This window comes from Arachis ipaensis, chromosome B4, assembly GCF_059453495.1.
Source record: "Arachis ipaensis isolate K30076 ecotype BB chromosome B4, ASM5945349v1, whole genome shotgun sequence".
NCBI classification, from domain to species: Eukaryota; Viridiplantae; Streptophyta; class Magnoliopsida; order Fabales; family Fabaceae; genus Arachis; species Arachis ipaensis.
The window spans coordinates 52,003,009-52,026,851 of NC_142439.1; the positions used below are offsets into that span (position 1 = coordinate 52,003,009).

The 23,843-nt window shown below is 40.0% G+C and overlaps 3 non-coding genes across 3 annotated transcripts; 2 read left to right on the plus strand and 1 right to left on the minus strand.

Moving 5' to 3' along the window:
* The first annotated feature begins 7,749 nt into the window (after positions 1 to 7,749).
* LOC148567557 (small nucleolar RNA R71) lies at positions 7,750 to 7,857 on the plus strand. Its single transcript, XR_015881801.1, has one exon. It is a non-coding gene; the product is annotated as a small nucleolar RNA R71 (small nucleolar RNA).
* Positions 7,858 to 8,539: 682 nt separating this feature from the next.
* LOC148567558 (small nucleolar RNA R71) lies at positions 8,540 to 8,646 on the plus strand. Its single transcript, XR_015882972.1, has one exon. It is a non-coding gene; the product is annotated as a small nucleolar RNA R71 (small nucleolar RNA).
* Positions 8,647 to 13,159: 4,513 nt separating this feature from the next.
* On the minus strand, positions 13,160 to 13,267 carry LOC148567559 (small nucleolar RNA R71). The gene has a single exon (XR_015882705.1). It is a non-coding gene; the product is annotated as a small nucleolar RNA R71 (small nucleolar RNA).
* Between the last annotated feature and the right edge of the window lie 10,576 nt (positions 13,268 to 23,843).

The following is a 23,843-nucleotide window of genomic DNA, read 5'->3' on the forward strand; positions in this document are numbered from 1 at the left end:
TCCTGAAATCACAGAAAAATACACAAACTCATAGTAAAGTCTAGAAATGTGATTTTTATTTAAAAACTAATAAAAATATAATAAAAAGTGACTAAAACATATTAAAAACTACCTAAAAACAATGCCAAAAAGCGTATAAATTATCCGCTCATCAGTAAGGAAGCACAGAGAAAAGAACAAACAGAGCAGAATAAAGAGACAAAGCGAAAAGAGTAATATGATAAAGAGCAGAGGACCTATTGAGAGGTCATTTGTTGCATTAAGGCAACCTCAGAGATATCTATATGTTCATCTGCTGCATTGTGGCAGTCAGATAGATAATGGTGCGACCACTGAGAAACGCTTTCCTGTGATACAGATCCATATTTTATTTCTGTAAGGGAGAGGGGTTATTTCCTGCTACAGATTACCGTGACCACCTATTCCATTTCTGTAGTGGCAAAGGGGTTATTTCCTGTATACAGAAGGTGTTTCGGCATACATCCCTGCAGTGGCAGATGTGTTATTTCCTACGTGTAGTGGACCCTGTGGTGGCAGAGGGGTTATTTCCTGTACACAGGAGTATTGCCAATAGGAAAGCCATATCCGGCTGGTAATGCTGGGTTACATCAGGAGCGGGTAGAAACCGACAAATGAGCTCATTACCTGCACTAGAACTAGACATGCATCATTCTTGTCTGCGCATTATTCTCTGTTGCATTCCTACTTGTGTGTGATCTATTTCTTTATGTTTGTTTGCTTGAGTGCTATGTCTGTGCTTTATCTTCTTGTATTCTCCTGCTTGTGTTCTATTCTTTGTTTTTCTATCTATTTTTAACTTTTGTTCACTACTTTACTGTATTCTATTACCCATCTACTAATCGAGATCAAATAAATGAATGTAACTAATAACCCCGACCCTACTAAGGTCTCCGCAGTTCTTACCCCTTCTCTCCCTTCCTCCCCCTCAGATGGAGACGGGCGTGATCTTCTATGAGTTCGAGGACCCTTACGTCTACGAGGATCCGGTACATCACAGTTACTTCATCATGGGATTGGAGCCTCGTATTAGACGATATGCGTTACCTAATCGAGCCTTTCAACATCTTTTGTCTAGCCCACATTTTGACCCCGATGCTCCTTACGACTTTCCCTTATCCTGGTTACATCCTGACGCACCTGTACATCCTTTTCCTGATGGTCCCGATCCCCCTATACCAGCTCAACCTTTGAATGAGGCGGTACCTGAGCCTATCATTCCTGATGAGCCTGAGTTAGCTGGTGACTACGTACCTGTGATACCACCAGAGTGGGATTTTCCCCCTGAGCCGATCCCCGACTTTCCACAGCCTGATGAGCCGGCACTACCGGACGGTGGAGTGGCTCCTATAAACGCGAACGGACCTGTGCTTGTGAATGGTTTGTACATAGTGACAGCAGTGTTTCTGGTGGATCTGAGAGTATAGTTGTAGCTGCGGATGATGAGGAAGAGGAGGATCCTGAGATAGAGATAGAGCAGGATGAGGAGATGGACAAGCCTCACGACGATTCTCTAAACGGCCACGTGTAGATATAGCTTGACAGCCGTAGGGGAATTCTTTTGATGACACTCTAGACTGACATTATCTGATAGTTAGTCTCTCACTTGTGTTAGTTCACCCGAGAGCTAGGAGCTATATAGTGGTTAGGCTAGCCTGGGCGCCAGTTTAGCGGCTTTTTCTATAGGCCAGGCCCTGGGAGTGTCGTGTATATATTAGCTACGTAGGATGACAAGGATGTAAACTGACATAATCTTTTGTGAACACTATATGTTTTGTTATAGTATATATGATGTATAATATCAGCTGTATTTCTATGTTTCTTTATGCTGCTTTTCTATTACTCTCAATGTATGCTTGTTTATTTTACCTGAACATCCGCAACAAAAAAAAAATACTCGTAAAATTGGCAACGTTCTAACAAGGAACAGGCTCATATATTAAGTAATAGTTAATAATTAGGAAGAACAAGTTGGTAACATTTAGCTTCTTGTATGACCATGGCATACTGGGAGTTGGGTCGTTACAAAGTGTATATCTTAGATAAGAAATAAGCTTGAATTGAATAGAAAAATAATAGTACTTTGCATTAATTCATGAGGAACAGCAAAGCTCCACACCTTAATCTATGGTGTGTAGAAACTCTACCATTGAAAATGCATAAGTGATGAAGGTCCAGGCATGGTGAATGGCCAGCCCCCATAAAGGTCTAAGATAGCATAAAACCAATCAAAGATCAGCCGTAAATACAATAGTAAAAAGTCCTGTTTATACTAAATTAGTTACTAGGGTTTACAGAAATGAGTAAATGATGCAGAAATCTACTTTTGGGGCCCACGTGGTGTGTGCTTGGGCTGAGCATTGAAGCTTTCACGTGTAGAGGTCTTCCTTGGAGTTAAACGCCAGTTTGTAACCTGTTTCTGGCGTTTAACACTGCTTTGCAACCTGTTTCTGGCGTTTAACTCCAGAATAGGGCAGAGAGCTGGCGTTGAACGCCAGTTTGTGTCGTCTAAACTCGGGCAAAGTATAGACTATTATATATTGCTGGAAAGCCCTGGATGTCTACTTTCCAACGCAATTGAGAGCGCGCCATTCGAACTCCTGTAGCTCCAGAAAATCTACTTTGAGTGCAGGGAGGTTAGAATCCAATAGCATCTGCAGTCCTTCTTCAACCTCTGAATCTGATTTTTGCTCAAGTCCCTCAATTTCAGCCAGAAAATACCTGAAATCACAAAAAAACACACAAACTCATAGTAAAGTCCAGAAATGTGATTTTTATTTAAAAACTAATAAAAATATACTAAAAACTAATCAAATCATACTAAAAACAATGTAAAAATAATGCTAAAAAGCTATAAATTATCTGCTCATCACAACACCAAACTTAAATTGTTGCTTGTCCCCAAACAACTGAAAATCAAATAGGATAAAAGAAGAGAATATACTATAAATTCTAAAATATCAATGAAACTTCGCTCCAATCAGATGAGCGGGACTAGTAGCTTTTTGCCTCTTGAATAGTTTTGGCATCTCACTTTATCCATTGAATTTCAGAATGATTGGCATCTATAGGAACTTAGAATTTAGATAGTGTTATTGATTCTCCTAGTTCAGTATGTTGATTCTTGAACACAGCTACTTTATGAGTCTTGGCTGTGGCCCTAAGCACTTTGTTTTCCAGTATTACCACCGGATACATAAATGCCACAGACACATAACTGGGTGAACCTTTTCAAATTGTGACTCAGATTTGCTAAAGTCCCCAATTAGAGGTGTCCAGGGTTCTTAAGCACACTCTTTTTTTGCTTTGGACCTCAACTTTAACTGCTCAGTCTCAAGTTTTCACTTGACACCTTCACGCCACAAGCACATGGTTAGGGACAGCTTGATTTAGCCGCTTAGGCCAGGATTTCATTCCTTTAGGCCCTCCTATCCATTGATGCTCAAAGCCTTGGATCCTTTTTATTACCCTTGCCTTTTGTTTTTAAGGGCTATTGGCATTTTGCTCCTGCCTTTTGGTTTTAAGAGCTTTTGGCTTTTTCTGCTTGCTTTTTCTTTTTCTTTCTTTTTTTTCGCTATTTTTTTCTCTTTTATTTTTTTTCTGCAAGCTTTTGTACTCACTGCTTTTTCTTGCTTCAAGAATCAATTTTTATGATTTTTCAGATTATCAATAACATTTCTCCTTTTTCATCATTCTTTCAAGAGCCAACATATTTAACATTCATAAACAACAATATCAAAAGACATATGCACTGTTCAAGCATTCATTCAGAAAACAAAAAGTATTGTCACCACATCAAAATAATTAAACTAATTTCAAGGATGAATTCGAAACCATGTACTTCTTGTTCTTTTGTAATTAAAACAGTTTTTATTTAAGAGAGGTGATGGATTCATAGGACATTCATAGCTTTAAGACATAGACACTTAAACACTAATGATCATCTAGTAAAGACACAAACATAAATAAAACATAAGGCTCAAAAACCGAAAAACAGGAAAATAGGAACAAGGAGACTAAGGAACGGGTCCACCTTAGTGAGGGTGGCATCTTCCTCTTCTTGAAGAACCAATGGTGCTCTTGAGCGCCTCTATGTCTCTTCCTTGCCTTTGTTGCTCCTCCCTCATAGCTCTTTGATCTTCTCTAATCTCATGGAGGATGATGGAGTGCTCTTGGTGCTCCATCCTTAGTTGTCCCATGTTGGAGCTTAATTCTCCTAGGGACGTGTTGATTTGCTCCCAATAGTTCTGTGGAGGAAAGTGCATTCCCTGAGGCATCTCAGGGATTTCATGGTGAGGAATTTCCTCATGATCTTGTTGAGGTCCATGCTCTCTTGTTTGCTCCATCCTCTTCTTAGTGATGGGCTTGTCCTCTTCAATGAGGATGTCTCCCTCTATGTCAATTCCAGCCGAATTGCAGAGGTGACAAATAAGGTGAGGAAAGGCTAACCTTGCCAAAGTGGAAGACCTTTCAGCCACCTTATAGAGTTCTTGAGGTATAATCTCATGAACTTCCACTTCCTCCCCAATCATGATACTATGGATCATGATGGCCCAGTCTATAGTAACTTCAGACCGGTTGCTAGTAGGAATGATTGAGCGTTGAATAAACTCCAACCATCCTCTAGCTACAGGCTTAAGGTCCAGTCTTCTCAATTGAACCGGCTTGCCTGTTTGTCAAAGTTGACCCTTCTAGTGTAGGGGCGTGCGTTTTCTTCCATCATTGGCAAGTTGAACGCCAGCCTTACATTTTTCGGACTAAAATCTAAGTATTTCTCCCGAACCATGGTAAGCCAATGCTTTGGATTCGGGTTCACACTTTGATTATGGTTCCTAGTGATCCATACGTTTGCATAGAACTCTTGAACCATTAAGATCCCGACTTGTTGAATAGGATTAGAGAGAACTTCCCATCCTCTTCTTCTAATCTCTTGTCAGATCTCTGGATATTTGCCCTTTTTGAGCTTGAAAGGAACCTCAGGGATCACTTTCTTCTTGGCCACAACTTCATAGAAGTAGTCTTCATGGACCTTTGAGATGAATCTCTCCATCTCCCATGACTCAGAGGTGGAAGCAATTGCCTTCCCTTTCCTCTTTCTTGAGGTTTTTCTGGCCTTAGGTGCCATTAATGGTTATGGAAAAACAAAAAGCAATGCTTTTACCACACCAAACATAAAATGTTTGCTCGTCCCCAAGCAAAAGAAGAAAGAAGGAAGGAAAAGAAGAAGAAAAATAGAGGAGAGGGAGAGAGGTGTGTATTCGGCTAAGGGTAAGAAGAAAGGGTTGTGTTGTGTGAAAATGAAGGAGTGATGAGGGGTTTATATAGGAGTGGGGAGAGGTTTAGGGTTCGGCCATTAGGGTTGGGTTTGGGAGGGAAAAGAGTTTGAATTTTGGAGGTAGGTGGGGTTTTTTGGGGAAGAGAGGATGGATGTGAGTGGTGAAGAGGTGATGGGGAAGAGTGATTGAGGTGATTGGTGAGAGGTATTTATGGAAGAGAGTTATGGAAAGGTGTGAAGAGGAGAGAAAAAAAAGTGGGGATCTTGTGGGGTCCACAGATCCAGTGGGGTTAAAGACTTAACATCCCTGCTCCAATTTGGCGTGTAAAACGCCCTTAGCATGCATGTCTGGCGTTAAACGCCAGCTTGCTGCTTGTTTTTGGCGTTAAACGCCCAAATGTAGCCTGTTTCTGGCGTTTAACGCCACTTCCATGCTCTGTTCTGGCGTTAAACGCTAGTCTGGTGCTTGTTTCTGGCGTTTAACGCCAGCTTGATGCTTCTTTCTGGCGTTAAACTCCAGTTTGATGCTTCTTACTGGCGTTTAAACGCCAGTAAGTTTTTCCTCCAGGGTGAGTTGTTTTTAATGCCGTTTTTCATTCTGTTTTTGATTTTTCGTTAGTTTTTGTGACTCCACATGATCATCAACCTAAAAAAAACATAAAATAACAATAGAAAATAAATAGATATAATTAAATAACATTGCGTTGCCTCCCAACAAGCACTTCTTTAATGACAATAGCTTGACAGTGAGCTCTCATGGAGCCTCACAGATGTTTAGAGCATTGTTGGAACCTTCCAACACCAAATTTAGAGTTTGAATGTGGGGGTTCAACACCAAACTTAGAGTTTGGTTGTAGCCTCCCAACACCAAACTTAGAGTTTGACTGTGGGGGCTTTGGTTGACTCTGTAGTGAGAGAAGCATTTCATGCTTCCTCTCCATGGTTACAGAAGGAGAACCTTGAGTTTTAAATACAAGGTAGTTCTCATTCAGTTGAAGGACCAACTCTCCTCTGTCCACATCAATCACAGCTTTTGCTGTGGCTAGGAAGAGTCTTCCAAGGATGATGGATTCATCCTTATCCTTCCCAGTGTCTAGGATTATGAAATCAGCAGGGATGTAAAGGCTTTCAACCTTCACTAACACATCCTCTACTTGTCCATAAGCCTATTTTCTTGAGTTGTCTGCCATCTCTAATGAGATTCTGGCAGCTTGCACCTCAAAGATCCCAAGTTTCTCCATTACAGAAAGTGGCATTAAGTTTATTCCTAACCCCAGGTCACACAGAGCTTTCTCAAAGGTCATGGTGCCTATGTTACAGGGAATTAGGAATTTACCAGGATCCTGTTTCTTTTGAGGTAATTTCTGCCTATCCAATGCATTTAGTTCATTGGTGAGCAAGGAAGGTTCATCTTCCTAAGTCTCTTTACCAAATAATTTGACATTCAGCTTCATGATTGCACCAAGGTACTTAGTAACTTGCTCTTCAGTAATGTCTTCATTCTCTTCAGAAGAAGAATACTCATCAGAGCTCATGAAGGGCAGAAGGAGGTTCAATAGAATCTCTATGGTCTCTAGATGAGTCTCAGATTCCTTTGGTTCCTCAAAGGGAAACTCCTAATTGGTCACTGAACGTCCCAGGAGGTCTTCCTCACTAGGATTCACGTCCTCCTCCTCCCTTGTAGGTTCGGCCATGATGGTCAAATCAATGGCCTTGCACTTTCTCTTTGGATTTTTTTCTGTATTGCTTGGGAGAGTACTAGGAGGAGTTTCAGTGACCCTTTTACTCAGCTGGCCCACTTGTGCCTCCAAATTTCAAATGGAGGACCTTGTTTCATTCATGAAACTTAAAGTGGCCTAAAATAGATCAGAGACTATATTTGCTAAGCTAGATGGATTCTGTTGAGAATTCTCTGTCTGTTGCTGGGTGGATGATGGAAAAGGCTTGCTATTGCTAAACCTGTTTCTTCCACCATTATTAAAGCCTTGTTGAGGCTTTTGTTGATCCTTCCATGAGAAATTTGGATGATTTCTCCATGATTGATTATAGGTGTTTCCATAGAGTTCACCCATGTAATTCACCTCTGCTATTGCAGGGTTCTCAGGATCATAAGCTTCTTCTTCAGAAGATGTTTCTATAGTACTGTTGGATGCATCTTGCAATCCATTCAGACTCTGAGAAATCATATTGACTTGCTGAGTCAATATTTTGTTCTGAGCCAATATGGCATTCAGAGCATCAATTTCAAGAACTCCCTTCCTCTGAGGCATCCCATTACTCATAGGATTCCTTTCAGAAGTGTACATGAACTGGTTATTTGCAACCATGTCAATGAGTTCCTGAGCTTCTATAGGCATGTTCTTTAGGTGAATGGATCCACCTACAGAATGGTCTAATGACATCTTAGATAATTTAGACAGACCATCATAGAATATATCCAGGATGGTCCATTCTGAAAGCATGTCAGAAGGACACTTTTTGGTCAGTTCCTTGTATCTCTCCCAAGCTTCATAGAGGGATTCACCTTCTTTCTGTTTGAAGGTTTGAACATCCACTCTAAGCTTGCTAAGCTTTTGAGGAGGAAAGAACTTGGCTAAGAAAGCCGTGACCAGCTTATCCCAAGACTTCAGGCTATCTTTAGGTTGAGAGTCTAACCATATTCTAGCTCTGTCTCTTACAGCAAACAGGAAAAGCATAAGCCTATAAACCTCGGAGTCAACCCCATTGGTCTTAACAGTATCACAGATCTGCAAGAATTCAGTTAAGAACTGAAAAGGATCTTTTGATAGAAGTCCATGAAACTTGTAGTTCTGTTGCATCAGAGAAACTAATTGAGGCTTTAGCTCAAAATTGTTTGCTCTAATGGCACGGATTGAGATGCTTCTTCCATGTGAATTGAAATTTGGTGCAGTAAAGTCACCAAGCATCTTCCTTGCATTGTTATTATTTTCGGCCATATCTTCTTCTTTTTCGAAATATTCTGTCAGATTTTCTCCAGATAGTTGTCCTTTAGCTTCCCTTAGCTTCCTCTTCAGTGTCCTTTTAGGTTCAGGATCGGCTTCAACAAGAATGTTCTTATCCTTGTTTCTGCTCATATGAAAAAGAAGAGAACAGAAAATAATAGGGATCCTCTTTGCCACAGTAGAGAGGTTCCTTTATGTGAGTAGAAGAAGAAAAGAAATTCGAACATAGAAAGAGGGAGAAGGTTCGAATTTTTAAGAAGAAGAGAAGTGTTAGTAGATAAATAAATAATTAGGAGGAGGTGAGAGAGAAGAATTTTTGAACCTCTCCCATGCTTCATAGAGAGTTTCACCATCTTATTGCCTGAAGGTTTGTATCTCAGCTCTCAACCTGTTGATTCTTTGAGAAGGATAGAATCTCGCCAAGAATTTGTTCATCACCTCTTCCCAGGTTGTTAAACTATCCTTCGGGAAGGATTCCAGCCATTTAGATGCCTTATCCTTGAGTGAAAAGGGAAACAGAAACAGTCTATAAGTGTCAGGATGAACACCATTAGACTTCACAGTATCACATATCCTTAGGAAGGTGGTTAGATGCTGATTGGGGTCTTCTTGGGCACTTCCTCCGAATGCACAGTTGTTCTGAATGAGGGTGATGAGCTGGGGCTTTAGTTCAAAGTTATTGGCATGTATGGTTGACTTTTGGATGCTACTTCCACAATTTCCTGGGTTTGGGTTGATATAAGAGCCTAGAACTCTTTTCTCTTACCCAACATGATTTACTGGGCCTTCTCTGGCATGGTTGTGAGCTTCTTCTTCATGGTGATTTTCCATATTCTCCTCCATGTCTGTTTCAAAATACTCTTCCTCTTCCTCAGCACCAACGACTCTCTTCCCTCTTGCTTCCCTCCTTAATCTAAGGAAGGTCCTCTCAGGTTCAGAATCAAAGGAAGTTGAAGCCCTGCTTCTTCTACCTATCATACAACCAACAAAGCAAAAAGTAAGAAAGAAAATGAATGAAGAAATTACTCTTGTTAGAATGGCTGTTAGTCTGAGTGGTGCAATATATCAAACAGTTAGTGGGTTAGTGAACTGAATTGTAAACAAAAAAAAAAAATACAACACAATAGATGGGCAAGGGAAAAGGGAAGAAAATAGCTAAAACTGAAAGTAAATTACTCAGATGGAATTAAACAAAACAAAAGAAAATTGCGCAATCTAGTTATCCTCCAACTTAATCATTGTCGATACAAAATCAATCTCCGGCAACGGCGCCATAAACATGATGCACGGAAACTTGTCTCTCAACAAATTTCCCTTCGGCAAGTATACCGAATTGTCGTCAAGTAAAAACTCTCAATAGAGTGAGGTCGAATCCCACAGGGATTGATTGGTCAAGCAACTTTAATTAGAGGAATGTTCTAGTTGAGCTGAGCAGAATTTGAGTTGAGTAATTGCAGAAAGTTAAATGGCGGGAAAGTAAATAACAGAAAATGTAAGTGCTGGAAATAAATGGCGGAATGTAAATGGCATAAAGTAAATTGCAGAATCTTAAATGGGGATTTGGGGAGATGATCAGAAAAGTAAATAGCAGAAAATAAAGAGAATGGGTAAGATCAGAAATGGGAGATTCATTGGGCTTAGGAGATGTTTCATTCTCCAAATCAAGTTCATTCTCATCTCTTCCTCAATCAATGCATTCATTGATCTTCTTGGCAATCTTAAATGATTGGATCCCAATTCCTTGGTAACCCAATCTCTCTAAGCTTGAACAATTGCCCAATTCCTTGATTTAATTGCTCATGGGAATAGATGAAGTATGGTCACTGATTATACCACATGTATTTCCAAATTAAAGTATTGGTAGGATTATATGTCACTCTATCCATCCAAACCCCAATTTGGTCCAACAAGAGAAAGCAATTCTAGCATGATCTCCTCATTCCTTTTCCAAGGCTCAGAGAAGATCTAATTATGGAGAGTTTCTTTTTCAAGACAACTAACCAATTGGATTAAGATCGAAAGCTTTATAGTAAAATAAAGAGAAAAGAAAGAAGAACAAGAATGAAAACTATAATTAATCCATCAAATTACAATAGAGCTCCCTAACCCAATGAAAAGGGGTTTAGTTGTTCATAGCTCTGGAAATGAAAAATGATAAAGAAGAATGCATTCTAAAAATTAAATTAGAAGTTGCAGAGAAAGTAAAATATACAAAGTGTAGTTCTCAAGTTCCGGATCCCCATTTTAATTCAAAACTATCCCTATATATACTATTCTTTAGATCTTCTAGTTAGCTCTTCAAGTCTTGGATATGGGCCATTGATCTTTAGTTGAAGCAGTTACAGTCTTTAGTGGGCTCAGCTTTGCTTGCAAAGAAAGTGCGAGTTAGGCATGATGGGAAGTTAGTTAGGACGTTAGTGGCGTTAACGCTAACTGTAAACTTGGGTTCGAAAGCGTTAGTGATGATAACTTTGTCACTAACATTCCAAACTAGTTGATCCATGTTAACTTCAACATAAGTGGTACTAACGTAACCACTAACGTAGCCTCTTAGCCCTTCGCAAGCGTTATTGGCACTCACTTTTACCAATAACGTTGCTCTTTGTCCCTCTCTTTCACGTTAATGGTCCACGTTAGTGTAACTAACGTGGCCCTTAACGTGGGCATGCCAAGGCTCGAGAGCGTTAGTGACACTTACCTTTGTCACTAACGCTTGAAAACGCCCCTTCTTTCTACGTTAGTGCCTGACGTTAAGGGCCTTAACGTGACCACTAGCGTGGGTGTATTTGCCATTGATAAACCACTATTTTATGGTTTATAATGTGTTTAATTGTGTGGTTTTATCATGATCTTTACCCACTTATTCATATGATTAGCATGCATTTATATTTCCTTCCTAAAATTATTACATAATTGAAAACTTGCTTCCTAGAGACTTTTAATTATGTATTTTAATTCTCCTTTATTCCATTCGATGCCGTGATCTGTGTGTTAAGTGTTTCAGGCTTTATAGAGCATGAATGAGTTAGAGATTGGAAAGGAAGCTTGCAAAAATGGAAGGAACACAAGAAATTAAGGAGATGACCAACGAGAAGTGACGCGGCCGCATGGCTCACGCGACCGCGCGGATTGGAATAGCACAAGTGACGCGGAGGCGTGGACGACGCGCCCGCGTGGCAAAGCAAAACGCCGCATGACGCGTCCGCATGAATGACGTGATCGCGTGACATGAGCGATCTGCATAATCTGCAGAATTCGCTGGGGGCTATTTCGGGCCCTGTTTTGACCCAGTTTTTGGTCCGAAAAAGCATACTAGAACCAAAGGACATGCAGAAACCAAAAACAACATTCATTCTACACAGTTTTAGTTCTTAGATCTAGTTTTACTCCTCCTATAGGTTTTCTCTCTACACATTCATAGTTCTTAGGATTTTTATTTCTATTGCTCTTTGCATTGGGATATTGAGAAGAGTTATTACCTCATCAAGACTTCGTCATTCTAGTTCATTTTCTTTACTTGGCTTTACTCTTCTATGTCCTTTAATTTACTCAATTTTACTATTGGATTATTTTAGAATTTATTAATATAAGATTTACTTTTATTTTTAATTGATTCCTTTGAGTTTTATTTATCATGTCTTTCTTTAATTCCCCTTCCTATGTTATGAGTTCTACATTCACAATGAGTGAGTAGTTCCCTAACTTGATGGAGAGTTGATTGAAAGGAACCCTTGAGTTGGAATGCTCAAAAGAGAAATTGTAATTGGGTTTATTATTGGATTGCTCTCTAGTCACTAACGCCAGTCCTTCCAAGTAAGCGGATTGGGACTTGTGAGTAGAAATATCATTCCAACTTGTTTGACTTTTCCTTACCTAGTAAGGGATAAATAAACAGAACTACCTTCAATTATCAATTAATCTTGAGAGTACTGCAACAAGAATAGGGCTTCCAACTAATCTACTCCCAGTCAAGGCCTTTATTTAAATTACTTAATTTCCCCAATTTAATTTCTTGTTTATTCAACTCAAACTCTTTTTTAAATAATATGATTAATAAAATAGCACACCTTTCTGCAACTCGTTGGGAGACGACCTGGGATTCATACTCTCAGTATTTTAATTTTAATTTTTGTGACAACCCTTCTAAATTGATAAGCGGATTTCTGGTTGGTTATGAACTATACTTGCAACGCACAACTTATATCAATTCTTAATTAGCCAATTTCTGCCACGTCAATTTTTGGCGCCGTTGCCGGGGAGTTGCAATAGAGTGCTAAAGTTATTGATTAGATTTTATTTATTTGCATTTTATTTTATCTTGCTACTATGAACTGCTTGTTTCTTTCGTTAGAAGACGCGTTCACTTCCTGATCCAAACTTGCCAGTATTCGATCCTGAGATTGAAAGAACTATTTCACGAATAAGGCAAGCTCGGCTTCGGTTAGTCCTCTCTGAGGGTGGATCTGAAACGTCACTTGAGAAAGAAACCAGCCCCCGTTCTACTGATTTGGTTGATTTACATGCAGGTAACATGGCAGCAGCTAGGAGAGTTACTATCCAGGAGGCTGGAGCCCCTGATTTTACAATACAACCATTTCAAGCGCATCACCCAGTGGTGGCTACAGACATTGAAATAAAGACCACACTGCTCAATTTGATGCCCAAGTTTCATGGCTTGCCTGCTCAAGAGCCTATCAAGCACCTGAGAGAATTTCAAGCAGCCTGTTCTACCGTCAAGCGTGATGGTGCAGATGAAACTTCAATTTTGCTGAAAGCTTTCCCATTTTCTCTTGAGGGGAAGGCAAGAGAGTGGTACTACACTTAACCCGCAGCAACTGTATCTAACTAGGATACATTGAGAAGAGAATTCTTGGAAAAATTCTTTCCAGCTGAAGTTACTGATAAACTGAGGAAAGACATTTCCATGATTGTTCAGGATGAATCTGAGACTCTCTATGAATACTAGGAGCGCTTCAATAATCTTCTAGAAGCATGCCCCCACCATATGATTGACAAGATAGTATTACTCGGTTACGTCACACAGGGCATGAGGCCCCAAGATAAGACCACATTGGAAAGTGCAAGCAATGGGTCTATGAAAAATTACAAGACCATTGATAAGGCATGGCAATTGATCAGCGACTTAGCTAAATCTACTCAGAATCACAGGCAGAAACAAGGCCGTTCAAAAGCCGTTGCAGAAGTATCCTCTAGCAGAGAGACTGTTGCTCTGACTCAGAGTATCTGTGAAATGACCAACTTGCTAAAGCAGATGCAATTGAATCAACAACAAGTTCAGCAAGTCAACCGTCTCCACCACAGCAAGGCCAACAGTTAGTCCCACAGAGAGTTTATGGAATCTATACTGATTATAGCCACTATACTGATGAATGTCCGCAGCTCCAGCAGGAAGACAACACCGTGGCAACCACTCATAACTTCTATGACCGCCCCAACCAAGGGTATAATCAAGGTGGCAATTACAACCATGGATGGCAGGACAATTCTAACCAGAATTGGAGGGACAACAACAACAACAGAGTAGGCAGAGACAATCAGGGAAATCACAGGTGGAATAATAACAACAACAGGCAGCAGAATCAGAACCAGCCTTACAGAGCACCTTACCTGAGACAATCCCAAAGACCACAGAATACCCAACAGCAGACCTCTCAAATTACTTATCCTTCCTCATCTTCTAATGATGATTTACTACAATCCATTGATCGGAGACAACAGACCATGGAAAATAACATTAATGCCACTCTAAATGGTCTGAACGCTACTTTGCAAGCTCTTGTCTCACAGATTGGATCAATGAATAACTCCAATAACCAGCCTTTGAGCTCTAGTGGAATTCTCTCTCAACCATTACCCAATCCCAAGGGTGGCATTAATGCCATCACCCTAAGGTCCGAAACCACACTGCAGGAGAGGAATCAGGAGGAGCCAAGCCCACCAGAACACGCCTCAGCTGAAGAGGTAGTGGAAATAGAAGATGTTGAAGAAGAAGAGGACATACAGGACATAGCTAAAAAAGAAGAAGTTCAACCACAGGAGGAAGCACCACAGGGCGCAGATACTGCAGAAGACACCACTCCTATTCCATTTCCACAACTTGCAAGGAAGCCCAGGAAGCAGCTGGAACCTGATCCCAAAATGGTAGAGATATTCAAAAAGGTTGAGGTAACTGTTCCTCTTTTTGATGTTATTCAACAGGAACCTAAATATGCAAAGTTTCTAAAAGATTTATGTATACATAAAGACAAAATTAATGAATTAGAAACTATTCCTTTAGGTAGTTCCATATCTGCTTTAATAGGAGGTTTACCTAAAAAGTATAGTGACCCAGGTCCTTGTATGGTTAATTGTACTATTAGTGGTGTGATAATTTTTGATTGCATGTGTTATTTAGGAGCATGTGTGAGTATAATGCCTTTGTCTATATATGATATTTTGACGCTCCCTCCCTTAAAAAGGTTGGCAGCTCGTTTTGTGTTAGCAGATAAAAGCATTATTACAGTGGTTGGAGTTACTGAAGATGTATTAGTGGGTATTAAGGGACTTACATTCCCCACTAATTTTTATATTCTGGAGATGCCCCAAAATGACTCAGAGAAGTCATCATCAATCCTACTTGGAAGACCTTTGCTGAAGACAACAAAGTTCAATTTGGATGCTTTTTCAGGAACATACTCTTTTGAAATAGATGGCCGATTAGTAAGTTTCAATCTGAATGGAGTTATGAAGCATCCTACAGAAGATCATTCTATCTTTCAGTGTGACATCATCGACGAAACTGTAGCTGAAGTTCACCAGGAGGAGTTAGAGGAGAAGCACACAGGACAAGGTCCGAGTGTGGGGACACTCTTGAATGACAATGAGGGCACTTTGCCATTGTCACCAGCTTCAGACAATCCAGAGCCTGACCATGACCAGAAGTTGGAATTAATACCCCTTCCTCCACATCTCAAATATGCGTACCTTGAGGACAAGCAAAAGTGTCCAGTTATCATTGCAAGGGAACTCACTTCTCAACAGGAAGAGCAGTTACTTAGTGTGCTGAGGAGGCACAAAAAGGCAATTGGGTGGATTTTGGCGGATATAGTAGGCATCAACCCTCAAGTATGTGAGCATAGAATATTTTTAGAAGAGGGAGCAAGGACCGTTCGTCAACCCCAGAGAAGACTGAACCCCACTATCTTAGAGGTTGTCAAGAAGGAAGTGACCAGACTACTAGAGGCAGATATCATCTATCCCATCTCAAACAGTGAATGGGTAAGCCCAGTACAAGTAGTGCCAAAGAAGTCTGGAGTCACTACAGTGAAGAATGAGCATGGAGAACTCATAGCAACCAGAGTACAGAACGCTTGGAGGGTCTGCATTGACTACAGACGCCTGTAAGGATTACTATCCTCTTCCATTCATTGATCAAATGCTGGATCGCCTGTCAGGTAAATAACATTATTGTTTTTTAGATGGTTACATAGGTTATTTCCAAATTCATATAGCTCCTGAGGATCAGGAAAAGACTACTTTTACATGTCCTTTTGGGACTTATGCCTATAAGAGAATGCCGTTTGGCTTGTGCAATGCACCAGCTACCTTCCAAAGGTGCATGATGAGTATTTTCTCTGATCTTATTGAGGACTGTATGGAAAATTTTATGGATGATTTTAGTGTTTATGGCGATTCCTTTAGCCTTTGCTTAGATGGATTATCTAGAGTATTAGATAGATGTGTTAATACAAACCTTGTATTAAATTTTGAAAAATGTCACTTTATGGTTAAACAAGGGATTGTACTAGGACATGTTATATCTAATACTGGCATTTCTGTAGATCCAGCAAAGGTGGATGTTATTTCTAGTTTACCTTACCCCTCTTCTGTGAGGGAAGTCCGTTCGTTCCTTGGCCATGCAGGTTTTTACAAGAGATTCATTAAGAACTTTAGTAAGGTAGCACTTCCCTTATCCAGACTACTGCAGAAGGATATTGAGTTCGAGTTCAGTGAAGATTGCAAACAAGCGTTTGATAAGCTGAAGACCGCCCTGACTCAAGCTCCAATTGTGAGAGGACCAGACTAGAGCCAGCCATTCGAAATAATGTGTGACGCTTCCAACCATGGAGTAGGAGCAGCACTGGCTCAGCGTGAAGGTAAGGATCCTTTTATTATTGCTTATGCGTCTAAAACTCTAGATGCCGCACAGTCCAATTACACTACTACTGAGAAAGAGCTTCTTGCTATTGTTTTTGCTCTGGATAAATTCCGAGCCTATTTACTTGGAACGAAGGTAGTAATGTACTCGGACCACGCAGCTATAAAGTATCTATTAGCTAAAAAGGAGTCCAAACCAAGGCTTATACGTTGGATGCTGCTATTACAAGAATTTGATTTAGAAATTAAGGATAGGAGTGGTAACCAGAATTTAGTGGCAGACCATTTGAGTCGCCTCGAGCACATTACAAATGACCCCACTCCTATAGCTGATAATTTCCCATTTGATAACCTGCAAGCAGTATCTAAGGAAATCCCTTGGTATGCACCTGTAGCTAATTATCTAGTTAGCCGCACCTTTCCTCCAAACTTTTCTAAGCATCAAAGAGACAACCTGAAAAGCGAGTCTAAATATTATATATGGGATGACCCATATTTATGGAGATGTGGCACTGACTAGGTAATTAGACGGTGTGTGCCTCAATCAGAATTTCAGTCTATCTTAGAGGCCTGTCACTAATCTGAGAGTGGAGGACATTTTGGCCCTCAAAGAACAGCTAGAAAAATCTTAGACTGTGGATTTTGGTGGCCTACACTTTTTAGAGACGCTGCTGAATTTTGTAGATCTTGTTTCCCATGCCAAAAATTTGGTAATATATCCAGGAGGGATGAGATACCTCAACAAATTATGCTTTTCTGTGAAATTTTTTACGTCTGCTGCATTGACTTCATGGGTCCATTTCCAAATTCTAATGGTTATTTTTATTTATTGTTAGCTATGGATTACGTTTCCAAATGGGTGGAAGCAATTCCTACCCGCACTGATGATGCTAACACTGTTGTTTCCTTTGTGAGAAACCACATTATTTGTTGCTTTGGATCACCACGAGCAATCGTGAGCGATCAAGGCACCCATTTTTGTAACAGGAGACTAACAGGATTAATGAAGAAGCATGGAATAATTCATAAGGTTGCAACAGCCTACCATCCTCAGACTAATGGGCAAGCCGAGGTGTCAAACAGAAAGATAAAGCGTATCTTGTAGAAGATAGTCAAACCTCATAGAAGAGACTGGAGCACCAGGCTACAAGATGCACTTTGGGCGTACAGAACCGCATACAAGACACCCATTGGGATGAGTCCTTTCCGCTTAGTCTATGGAAAAGCTTGTCATCTCCCTGTTGAAGTCGAGCACAAAGCCTTTTGGGCAGTAAAGGAGTGCAACATGGGAATTGAGGAAGCCGGAGCTGAATGGAAATTGCAACTGCAAGAATTGGAAAGCCTTCGCCTAGAAGCTTATGAGAACTCTAGACTATACAAGGAGAAGATGAAGGCTGTACATGATCAACACATTAAGAGAAAAGAGTTCCAACCTGGGGACTTAGTCCTCCTTTACAAATCTCGACTGAGACTAATGCCAGGAAAGTTGAGATCAAGATGGGATGGTCCGTACAGAGTAGAGAAGGCCGAACCATACAGAGTTTATCACCTAAGCCATCCTTTAAGCTCTGAACTCATCAAAGTCAATGGACATCGTTTAAAGCTGTACCATGGCGAGCAGTTGAAAAAAAACAAGGAGTTCGAGATCTTCCTCTTGGAAGATCCTCACATAGCCGAAGATTGAGCTAATGGAGCATCCAAATTACGGACGTCAAAGCAAAGTGCTAGGTGGGAGACAACCCACCATGGTATGATCGTTCTTTTCTTTATTTTTAGTTTTTCTATTTAATAACTCTTCTCTTTATTAGTACATTTCGTGCATCTGCATTTACATACTTTTATTTAAAAAAAAAATTTACGCGACGCGACCGCCTCATTGACGCGTCCGCGTCGCAGGAGATAGGAGGAATTAATAAATTGAATAGAGAGTCACGCAAGAGCGTGGCTGGAGGCGTGCCAATGGCACAAATTGCCCCACGCGACCGCGTCCGCGTCACATGGGAACATTGGCCTCCCACGCGACCGCGTGATCCACGCGGCCCCGTGCCCTAGAATTCGATGTCAAAAGGGTGCACGACCGAAAGTTGTGCTAGAGTGGTGCTGGATTGGTGCTGAACGCACAATCCTTTCCATGCGGCCGCGTGACTGACGTGACCACGTCATATCCTTCTAATGGCCACTCACGCAATCCCATGCCCCACGCGATCGCGTCACCCAATATTTGGCAATTAATGATTTTGAACAGAGAGTTGTGTGAGTGCGAGGCTGCCCTCGCGCCAGTAGTATAAAACGGGTCACGCGACCGCGTGACCGACGTGACCACGTCAATTATTATAAGCACAAATCGCGCGACCGCGTGCCCCATGCAACCGCGTCGATTGCGCCGCACAGCTCCCCTGATTTGCCACTTATCTTATCTTTTTATCCTCAAATCCTATTTTTTCTTTTCCCTCCTTATTTCTTCCTCCTCCCTTCTTCCTTCTTCCTTTTTTCTCACTTTCCACTCTCTCTCTCTCTCTCTCTCACCTCCATTAACAAGGTTTCTTTTCTTCTTCTCTCCTTACTTTTCTATTTTTCTTCTTTTTTATCTGTTATCTTCTTTTCTTTTCTTTTTACTTTCATTATTCATATTTTCTTTTTCTTTCTTTTTTTTTTCCTTTTTACTTGGTGTTAGAAATTTATTTGAGTTATTATTTCTCATTATATGCTTGTGGATTGTTCTAAATTTGTTTGGCAATTATATATTACTTTTTCAAGGGTTGCTTGCATGTTCAATTTAATACTTTCCATACATTATTTCACCATGCATGCTATGTGTTTGTAAAAAAGCCCATATGGCATTATGCACTTTTCTACGTTATTCTATTCTACCATTAAATGTCCGTTTTTCACAAAACCCCTTTTATATTTTATTCGTTGAAAATAATTGTCACTACAAACGTGATGGTTTGTTATAAGTGATGCTTGATCTATGCTACTGATGCCTTTGCCAGCATGCCAATAAACACCTTGCATTCACTTGTCATCATATGCACTAACTATTTTCCATTGATGACTTTTCACATGTAGTCATGACCATGTGTTAACATCATTTACCTTTTACTGTGCATTCATAACTACCCTTTTCCGTTCTCCTTCTTGCTCTATCTCTTTGAATTTAATTTACTTTCTCTTCCATTTTTCAGAATGGCCATCAAGAAGGGCAAAGAGAAAGCTACTCCCAAATCAACAGCAAGGAGAGGAACAAAAAGAGCACTAGTGGTAGAGCGTTCTTCAACTACAGTAAAGCCCTCAACAAAGAGACTTAAGAGGATTATAAAGGTTAATGATAAAGAAAAAGCCTTCCCAGCAAAGGACACTGGACGATTTCCCAATTGCTACTGTGAGCAGATGTTCCCCATCCTGGCAGAAAGGAGCTACAACAACGAATACCTTCTTATCCTCCCGCCCAATATTGCTACCTTTGTTGAGCCGCAAATTGCACAAAGACAATGAGGTTTCCTACAGAGACAGCCGAGGCAGGTCAATCTTTCTTGGGTAGTCGAGTTCTACTCCAACTTCCACCTGCCAACCCTGCAGTCTGTCTTTGTCCGTCAGAAGCAAGTCCCCATTACAGAAGAGGCCATTCAAAAAGATCTAGGTCTTCCCCCTATTCCAGAAGGTTTGGACGCCTTTCAAGAAGCCGCACTCAAGCGCCAGATGTACCAATTTGACTGGGACGCCGTTCTCAGGGTTATCGCACTATCTGGCAGCCGATGGATCTACGGATACCATCGTACCCGCCCTAAGGGAATTTCGGCTTCAGCACTTACCTTGGAGGCTCGCGTATGGGCACAGATCATGTTCCATTACGTCTTTCCGAGCACTCATGAGTCCTCCTTCACTGCGGACATGGCCGTTCTACTATGGTGCATCCTTACAGACCAACCTCTGAACCTACAAAGACACATCCAGAATGGCATGGGACACGTACAAATTGCGGGCAACTTACCTTTCCCCGCCTTGGTCTCAGATCTCGTCTCTGCAGCCGGAGTCTCCTTCAGAGCTAGAGACACCAAAGCCATACTTCCACGGGATGATCAATATGTCCCTAATGGGAAATATATCAGACCCTCAGCAGCCACTACAAGCCAGCCTATTGAATCGGCTGCAGACATTTCTCCTTCAACACCACAAGCACCTATCACATACCAACTACTCCATCAGATACTCGAAAGGTTAGATCGGCAGGAACACAAAGCTAAGATGAGAGAGCGTCATAACAAGCGCCGATTCACATACCTCAAGGAGCTGATCATGGGAAAATTCAAGGATTCAGACACTCCGGACTCCACTTCTTTTACCAGCACAGGGAGCCATGATGGTCCCAACTGTGGAGATACTACTACCAGCCCATCCCTGTTCCTGACAGATGGCACCGAGGACGGTGCAAAGCCTTAAGTGTGGGGAGGTCGGTCAGTACCTGACTTTCGGAGGTAATTTCTCTTCCCTAAACACCAATAAATTAGGATATTTAGTTAGTTTTTCTTTCATAGAATAGGATAAATTGCATAGTAATAGATTAGTTGCATGCATGTTCTACTTGATTGAAAAGACAATAAGTTTCTTCTAAGACTCTATTTTTGGAACAAAATTTCACTAATTTTAATTAAAATTTTTATGTTAAATTTGCTTGAAGTTGTATTTAGAACATGATTTTTGAGCTAAAGAACACACAACCTGTGAGATTTGAGCCTATATGCATGGTTACATTATTTAACCATAATTATTTTATTCTTGTGTGTTTACTTCTCTATGATTGTAATCTATATTTTGTTTCATCCTATATGTCCAATATTTATTATATTTATATGTTTGCATATGATTGAGGCCATTAATTGTTTAGCTCACTTATCCAAATTAAGCCTACCCTTTCAATTACCTTTGTTAGCCACTTTGAGCCTTTAAATCCCATTTGTTCTATATTTTACCACATTACTAGCCTTAAGCAGAAAAACAATTATATATCCTAAATTGAATCTTTGGTTAGCTTAAGATAGAATTGTGTGTGCTAATTAAGTATGGAAAATTGTGGAACAAAAAATAATAAGGGAATGTGTCATGATAATATAATGGAAATTTAGATACCTACTCTTGTGAAACTATAAGAATTAAAAATCTATGTTCATTGATAAGCTATGTTTGTTTTTATGCTTATTAAAAAAAAAAGAAAATATTCAATAAATAAGTAAATAAATAAGGGGACAAAATTACCCCAATGTAAAGTTAAGAACTCAAAGATCAATGCATGTATGATAAAATTAAAATAAAAGTTGATACATGAGTATGGAATGTGAAAGGAAAATTCTGGGTAGCAAGGTATGAATTCTAAAGTTATATAGATTATATATATAGGTTATGTTAAAGCTTGGGTTAATTAAAGATTTATTTTATAAGCTTACTTAGCCATATGTGTATCTTTACCATTACCTTGGCCCCATTACAACCTTGAAAAGACCTCATAATGTTTGCATTGGTATATTAAATGTTGTTGATTGGTTAGGAGAAAAACAAAAATTAGAGAGCATGATTAGAGAAGGATAGAGTGATTGCCCTATACACTAGAGAGATTAGAGTGTACATACATCATCAGTGAGGGTTCAATGCTTAAAATTCTATGTCCCCTGCTTTCATGAGCTACCTTCTTGCATTTTTATCTGTTCTTACTGTATAAGAATTGAATTAGTGGAATTTTATTTGTAATTGTTTTGAAGAGCTTATTTGCTATCGATCAAGTGGACAAAAATCATATAGTTGCATTTACATATATAGGTTGCATTACATTGCATGAGTTTTTACATGTTCCTACTCATTTATTTTATCTCCTTCAACTAAGCATGAGGACATGCTAATGTTTAAGTGTGGGAAGGTTGATAAACCACTATTTTATGGTTTATAATGTGTTTAATTGTGTGGTTTTATCATGATCTTTACCCACTTATTCATATGATTAGCATGCATTTATATTTCCTTCCTAAAATTATTACATGATTGAAAACTTGCTTCCTAGAGACTTTTAATTATGTATTTTAATTCTCCTTTATTCCATTCGATGCCGTGATCTGTGTGTTAAGTGTTTCAGGCTTTATAGGGCATGAATGAGTTGGAGATTGGAAAGGAAGCTTGCAAAAATGGAAGGAACACAAGAAATTAAGGAGATGACCAGCGAGAAGTGACGCGGCCGCATGGCTCACGCGACCGCGCGGATTGGAATAGCACAAGTGACACGGAGGCGTGGACGACGCACCCGCGTGGCAAAGCAAAACGCCGCATGACGCGTCCGCATGAATGCGCAATCTGCATAATCTGCAGAATTCGCTGGGGGCGATTTTGGGCCCTGTTTTGACCCAGTTTTCGGCCCGGAAAAGCAGACTAGAGCCAGAGGACATGCAGAAACCAAAAATAACATTCATTCTACATAGTTTTAGTTTTTACATCTAGTTTTACTCCTCCTCTAGGTTTTCTCTCTACACATTCATAGTTCTTAGGATTTTTATTTCTATTGCTCTTTGCATTTGGATATTGAGAAGAGTTATTACCTCATCAAGACTTCATCATTCTAATTCGTTTTCTTTACTTGGCTTTACTCTTCCATGTCCTTTAATTTACTCAATTTTACTATTGGATTATTTTAGAATTTATTAATATAAGAGTTACTTTTATTTTTAATTGATTCCTTTGAGTTTTATTTATCATGTCTTTCTTTAATTCCCCTTCCTATGTTATGAGTTCTACATTCACAATGAGCGAGTAGTTCCCCAACTTGATGGGGAGTTGATTGAAAGGAACCCTTGAGTTGGAATGCTCAAAAGAGAAATTGTAATTGGGTTTATTGTTGGATTGCTCTCTAGTCACTAACGCCAGTCCTTCCAAGTAAGCGGATTGGGACTTGTGAGTAGAAACATCATTCGAACTTGTTTGACTTTCCCTTACCTAGTAAGGGATAAATAAACAGAACAACCTTCAATTATCAATTAATCTTGAGAGTACTGCAACAAGAATAGGGCTTCCAACTAATCTACTCCCAGTCAAGGCCTTTATTTAAATTACTTAATTTCCCCAATTTAATTTCCTGTTTATTCAACTCAAACTCTTTTTGAAATTATCTGATTAATAAAATAGCACACCTTTCTGCAACTCGTTGGGAGACGACCTGGGATTCATACTCCCAGTATTTTAATTTTAATTTTTGTGACAACCCTTCTGAATTGATAAGCGGATTTCTGGTTGGTTAAGAACTATACTTGCAATGCACAACTTATATCAATTCTTAATTAGCCAATTTCCGCCACGTCAGCCATCTCCAAAGTTAGTGACAAAGGTGAGTGTTACTAATGTTGGCCTATCATTCATTGCTCCACGTTACCCTTCACGTTAAGGGTCTTAACGTG